At 50.4% G+C, this 6,690-nt stretch overlaps 1 protein-coding gene across 1 annotated transcript in view; it reads left to right on the top strand.

The window, feature by feature from the left end:
• Positions 1-4,903: 4,903 nt before the first annotated feature.
• PAK3 (p21 (RAC1) activated kinase 3) overlaps positions 4,904-6,690 on the top strand; it is a 145,005-nt gene continuing 143,218 nt past the window's right edge. Inside the window, exon 1 of the mRNA XM_069810958.1 lies at positions 4,904-5,036. The gene's annotated coding sequence lies outside the window, so the exon portion shown is untranslated. The remainder of the gene's footprint in view (positions 5,037-6,690) is intronic.

The raw sequence follows: 6,690 nt of genomic DNA, 5'->3' as shown, positions 1-6,690 counted from the left end.
TCTCTCCCAGGAGGAGAGTAACTGAACACAGTGAGTAGTCTAGCTGGTGCCTTTTTAATGCATAGTGTTGTTGGACATGTGTATTTTGGTAGCTCCCTGAGGCCTGTGGGTATCTCTGTACTTTAGCTGAGGAAATTTTTCAGGACTCAGCCTGTCAAATCTTCCATGCTGCCTGTTCCTCAGACTCGTGCCCTCTGCTTGCACTCTGGGCATAGGGGTTTACCCAGAGAAAGATCGTAGCAGGACTGTACCTTAAATCACACTGAGATGGAGTGCGTGCATGTTTTGAAGAGGAGAGGGAATGGAGGAAGCTGAACCTGCTTGCACATTTAATGGGAAACACTTCCAAGGGTATTCCACCAGCCTAGTACAGCTCACTGGCTAATGCACATTTGTTTTCCCACTTCCCAGACTAGCCTGCTTTGCTGGAAGGTCTCAGAGCACACACCAACCTGCCTGTGAGATGGTGACTGATACACAGGGTGCTTATGCAGTGACTCTCTTCCTCTACATTTTGTAGGATTCCCTGATGTATGGAAACCTTTGGCTGTTTCCCATACCTGTCACCTGGCTGTACCAAAATATGAACACTTGAGACCAACAAAAGCTGGTGTGAATTCACAGTATATTAATGAGTGCTGTTCTGTAGCTGCCACGTGGCTTTTCAGACACAGAGCAGAGAAAAGGCATCACTCATTGGGATGAAGCAAAACAGTTTCTTTGCCCTTCTCTGCCTGTAAAGCTGTCAGTGGATTGCTCAGTGCAGTCTTTAAAAGAACAACTTTCTCTAATTACAAGCAGACTTGTACTGGAAGTGCTATCTAGTAGTAAGAGCAAGGCATATGTGCAGATAGGACACCTACATCTTTCCGGACATTTTAGTACTTCCTGTTAGTTGATAAGCAAATCTCCGTGCCTTTCAGTTTCCCCTGTGGAGAAATAGAATGGAGGTGTTGTAAGGCTTCATTTAAGCACCATCTGTGAGATGCATTGAGATCCCTGGGACAGAAGAAGGGTAGTGGTGGATGTGTGTGCTGACATATCACGGAAATCAGAAATGTATTTTGGGGTGTGAGGAGGGATTTGGAATAGTCTGCGTTAGATTGTTAATGGTAATTTGCTTTAATTACATTGTGGATTTGTTTGTATCAGCTTCATGCACATTCTTGTTCCTTTTCCATTCATTTCAGGAATCTGACGGGATGGTTGATTTCCTACATTCATACACATCAGAGAAGAATTTTAAAAACTTGAAAGTATCAATAGCGCTTTAGTGGTTTCATGAAACTGTCAATTTTTTTCATTGGTTTTATGCAACTGCTAGATTACAACAGATGGATTCATTTATCTCGCTATGGCTTTATATATATTTAGATGGCTCCCATCTCTGTGGGACTTGTGTGCCTCCCAAGTATTTTAAAATAGAAAAAAGCTGTTTCCTTCTCTGCCTTGCTTTCTATTTAGCCCATAAGAGGAATAGCTTCATTATTTTATAGGGCTTGGATTTGTTGGGCTGGGTACTAGCATTCCCTGCATGTTTCTGTGCAAAGAAATGAAGCTGAGAAGTTTTGCATATACTGAATGCATTGAGATCTGGGTTATTTGTATCTCCGTGAGGCAAAATAAGTTCCATAGTGCAGAAATACTGCCTGGGAAAGATGAAACTCCCACAGTCTTGTCTTACCCCTTCGTCAATGGCTGCACTGCTCCAGCAGGAGCTGGCTATGTATGGTGGGTTGACCCAGGCTGGATACCAGATGCCCACCAAAGCCATTCTATCACTCCCCTCCCTCACCTGGACAGGGGAGAGAAAATATAAGAAAAGGCTCGTGGGTCAAGATAAGGACAGGGAGAGGTCACTCACCAATTACCATCATGGGCAGAATAGACTCGACTTGGGAAATTAATTTATTACCAATCAAATCAGAGCAGGATAATGAGAAATAAAATAAAATCTTAAAAACACCTCCCCCCCCCTTCTTCATGGGCTTAACTTTACTCCTGATTTTCTCTACCACCTCCCCCCAGCAGCACAGGGGGACGGGGAATGGAGGTTGTGGTCGGTTTATCACACATTGTCTCTGCTGTTCCTTCCTCCTCAGGGGGAGGACTCCTCACTCTCTTCCCCCGCTCCAGTGTGGGGTCCCTCCCATGGGGCCACAGGTCCTGCCAGGAGCCTGCTCCAGCATGGTTTCCCACGGGGTCCCAGCCTCCTTCGGGCATCCACCTGCTCCAGCGTGGGATCCTCCCTGGGCTGCAGGTGGAGATCTGCTCCACTGTGGACCTCCATGGGCTGCAGGGGGACAGCCTGCCTCACCATGGTCTTCCCCACGGGCTGCAGGGGAATCTCTGCTCCCATGCCTGGAGCACCTCCTCTCCTCCTTCTTCACTGACCTGGGGGTCTGCAGAGTTGTTTCTCTCACATATTCTTACTCCTTTCTCTGGCTGCAGCTTGTTGCACAGGGGTTTTCCCCTTAAATCTGTTCTCCCAGAGGCACTACCACTGTTGCTGATGGGCTTGGCCTTGGCCAGCAGCAGGTCCCTCTTGGAGCCGGCTGGCATTGGCTCTGTTGGACGTTGGGGAAGCTTCTGGCAGCTTCTCACAGAAGCCACCCCTGTAGCCCCCCCGCTACCAAAACCTTGCAACGCAAACCCAATACACTATGGAAGAAGATTATGAAGGGCATTGAATATCAGAAAAGAAGACCAAAGTCTGTACTTAGTAAGAAACTAGGGTGAACAAAGCACCAGGCTGCTCTCCATTGCTAAGCAGACGTTTGCTGTATTTTACACCAGCTGTGGTTTATTTCAAAGCTTAGGCAGTTGCAGTAATTAAGCTGCAAGACACAAATTCATGCATCAGTGTGTCCAGGCATGCTCTCCTTAGGATGAAGTGCAATCTTCTGGCCAGTCCCACCTGCAAGAGGGCATTTCTGCTGACATGGCTGTTCAGCCATCCACTAGCAATGCGGAGGCCGCAGATGCCCTGAGGCTGCGGGACAGATGCAGCCAGCTGACTAAGCAACTCCACTGCTGTTGGTATGTGAAGGAAATGTTTAACACAAAACTGAGCACAGAGATGTATCTGCAGAGTCCAGAACAGCAGGTCCTAAATGTGCCACTGGACAAAACAGATGTCAGCATCATTGACCGTTTCACTTTTGCCACAAGGAAGAAGGGGCAGCGTCAGAATTTTACAGGGGTTAAGTTCCACCACGATGCTGTGAGCAGGCGGCTTCTGGGGACAACAGAGACCTCAGTAAAGAATGTCCCAGTCATCTCTTCTGGACATCTGATGTGAGTTTCTCCTGTAGTAGAGTTTAGAAGAGCCCTTTCCAACCCATCTACCACCAGCACCCACATGCCTCCAAACAATTACCAGGAGTTTCAGTTGCTGTGTGTTCAGGCCTGCCCAGGCTAGCCTTAATCTTTCTGATCTGGGCAACATGAGCATTGTAAACATGGTGGCACAGATCTTACCAAGCTTGCCAGGGGCCATGGAGACATTTTTAGGTTGATGCCACCAAATCTTCGTTACTAGTGGCATCTCTGTAAGCTGGAATCCAGTTAGCTCAGCTATGCCTGTTAAGTGCCGATTTCACGCTTTCCTCCTGCCTACGGATGGGTTGTGGTCTTTTGGTCCACGTGCTCAGCTCTTTCACCGGCTTTTCTCTTCTTGCCTTTTCTACCACAGATCATGGGAGCACCCCAATGAGCTGTGTGACAGGGGAGGCGGACAGGGGAATTCTCTAGAGTAGCTAAGACTTAGGGAGGGACAGGGTTTCACTGCCTCATCTCTACTCCTGTGCTTTTTGGCTGGGGGGGGATGTTCTGAAAGTCTGTTTAACATGATGACACATGCCGAATTAAGAAATTAACATTTGCCTTAGTTAGCTGGATGTTCATTTGGTGTCTCTCTCACTCTCTGCTCCTCAGTCTAGGCATGAGGCCAGCTGCAGTATTTAGATCGGAGCCCTCTCCTGTTCTATAATGTACCGTGGAAGATGCTACACATTTATAAAGCACAAATCCCCACAGTGCCCGAGAGCCAGTTACCTTTTAGAAGCAGAGCAGCTCTGCAGCAGCGTAAGGCAGAAGACTGATCTAAACCAAAAACACTGATAGCGATTTAGGTCCCTGAACCACCTCCCCGACACCGCACGGCGCTGGGTAGGCAGCCGCTCCCGCCGAACTCAGCGGACAACGCGTGACTTTGCACCGGTGCTGGTCGGGTCCGCGGTGACCATCAGAGCTCCGCTGGCCATTAGCAGTAGTGCCCCCGTACCACAGGATGTCACTAAGGAGCTAGTAGATACTCTTGTATTTAACTGCATTTTACAGCTTTCCTCCTGCGCTACCAGCCGCAGCTGCCGGCCATTGAAGCAAGCACTGCCGGCTCTGCCAGCCCGTCCCCGCGGACAGCCCTCCCCAGCCCCGCGGGGCCACCCAGCTCCCCGGGCACCCCCCCACCCCCCCGGCACCGGGCTCCATCAGCCGAGCGCGGGCAGGTTTCCCCTTCGGTGGGGTGAAGAAAAGGATTTTCGCCTGGGGACCGAGGCACCGGGAGCGGGGCAGCCCGGGATGCCTCTTACCGCCCGGGGGGCTGCGGGCAGCCGGGACCCGGGAGCGACCGGGCTGCGGGGGTGCCTGTGTGGGGGGGCCGTGTACGACCCCCGTCGGCCCCCAGGGCAGCCGCCCGCCGCCAGGCTCCATCCAGCCCCGGAGCATCGCGGAAGGAGGAGGGGGGCGAAAACGGGTTTCACTTCCGCCTGGTTGCAGGAACCACAAGCCCCCAGAATATATTAGAATAATAATAATAGAAAGGTTCTCTCCCCCCCCCCCCCTTTTTTTTGTCCCCCCTGAAAAGAGGGGGTGGAGGAAGGAGAGGGAGAAAAACTAAAGGAGGCTCCCGGCAGGCAGATCAATGTGGAGCCGGTAAGGCGCTGCGACCGGCCCGCCAGCATCCCGCCGGCAGCCGCGGCCGCAGCCGGGAGGACGAGCGCGCCCTCCCCAGCGCGGAAGAGGCCGGAGAGAAGGTCTGTCCTTTGCTTTTTTACCTTGCGTGCCCAGGCACAGCTCTGGCCTGGGTGGAAGGGGAAAGGCAGGCTCCTTGCAACCCGCTTCCCCGGCCTACAGCCGGCCAGCTGCGGCAACAAAGCCCGGCCGGGGGTCCGTGTGGGGCTGCAGGTTGGGAGGGACTGGGGAGAGCCCTTGTGCTGTGTGGCACATCCCCAGGTCTCCTTGATAGCGTCCAAATCTGTGCCTTCGAGCCACCCCAAACCCTCTTTTCCTGTTCTGGGGGATCTGGTTAGCGTGAGGCTCCAGGGAGTGTTGTCTATATGGAAAAAGGTTCCTGCCGGTGCCTGGTGGTGCTGGTTGGGCCTGGCTGCTGCGGGGAGGACCGGGGTGGCACGCTGCTGGCTGTCTCTGGCTGGAAGGCCCCGGGGAGCCCGGCAGGGTGCAGGGAGGGAGGGTGCAAGGCCAAGGGGTCTGCAGGCTCCTCGTGGTGAGCCACCAGGGAGTCGGGCTGCTTGCCCGCTGGGACAAGCTGAGTTCATTCCCATGCCAGATGCGTCTTAAGTGATTTCCCCTTCCAATGTCTTAAAATCAGTTGCTCTTCACAGATTAAACATTTCCCAACTTTTGCCTTGTCATTATTTTTAATCTGAAGGCTCAGTGGGATGGTCTTGACTGTCTTTGCATGAGTCACTTCCAGACTCACAGGAAGAGAATAATTGGAATGGGCTCCCTTTGAAGCCAATAGCAGCCTAAAATTCCTTGCGTCGACAGTGACGTAATCCATCTGCCTGTCTAACCATTCCTGCGTTAGGTCTGATGCCCTAGTTTAAGGGAACACCATCAAGCTGGCTGAGCAATTTAAGAGATTGGTAATGGTGAACAGAATATTAGAAATGGAGATGAGCACTGTGAACTTCTGCCGAAACAAGATGGAAGGTTAAATTAGTCCCCATCCCCTCGCATCAGGTGCAAAGCTCCCTTTTGCCCTTGTTACTGTCACTCAGTGTAGCATTTAGCTTTTCTCTTTTGGCAAACTCTGGGCACGCTTTGTCCAACAGAGATAGTGAGCACTGAGATCACGTAAAAACTTTGTTGCAGCAAAGTCACTAACACTGAGAGAGATTTTGGCGGGGATGACTTACTGGCTGCTGAACACGTACCATCTTTTTCGCTTTTTTTTAAAAAGTAACTGCTCTAACAAACTATTGTACCCCTACTTTTAAATAGTTTTCTTCACAAAGGTGAAACTTGTGGTCTGTGTGTCTTCAAGTAATTCTCATTTGAGTGAGAATTGTCAGGATGATACAAACACTCAGCTTAGGATAAGTATATCTTAACTGAGAGAATGTGTGGACTGCTGTGATTTCTGGTATATGTTTTAAAAGATAGAGAGGCTTACGCGCTGAATGGATAGGGCTATTCCAATAGCTCTTATGTTGAAGGTAGCTTCTTAACTAGGGATCATAAATGTGTTGATTCTGTTTATATTTATCTTCATTTGCCTTTTTAAATTTACGTTTGATGTCTAAAAGAGCTGAACACCTTGAATTCCAGAGTGCTTTGATGCCTCAAACCTGTATACTGGTAGCTGAGCCTTGTACTTTGGAAGTCTTGCCAGAAGCCTGCTGGATTTAATATTACTTAGATATATAGCAATGTATAAGGGAAGGG

This window comes from Haliaeetus albicilla, chromosome 23 (genome assembly GCF_947461875.1).
Source record: "Haliaeetus albicilla chromosome 23, bHalAlb1.1, whole genome shotgun sequence".
In the NCBI taxonomy this organism is placed as follows: Eukaryota; Metazoa; Chordata; class Aves; order Accipitriformes; family Accipitridae; genus Haliaeetus; species Haliaeetus albicilla.
This window is presented reverse-complemented; position numbering and strand designations above follow the sequence as displayed.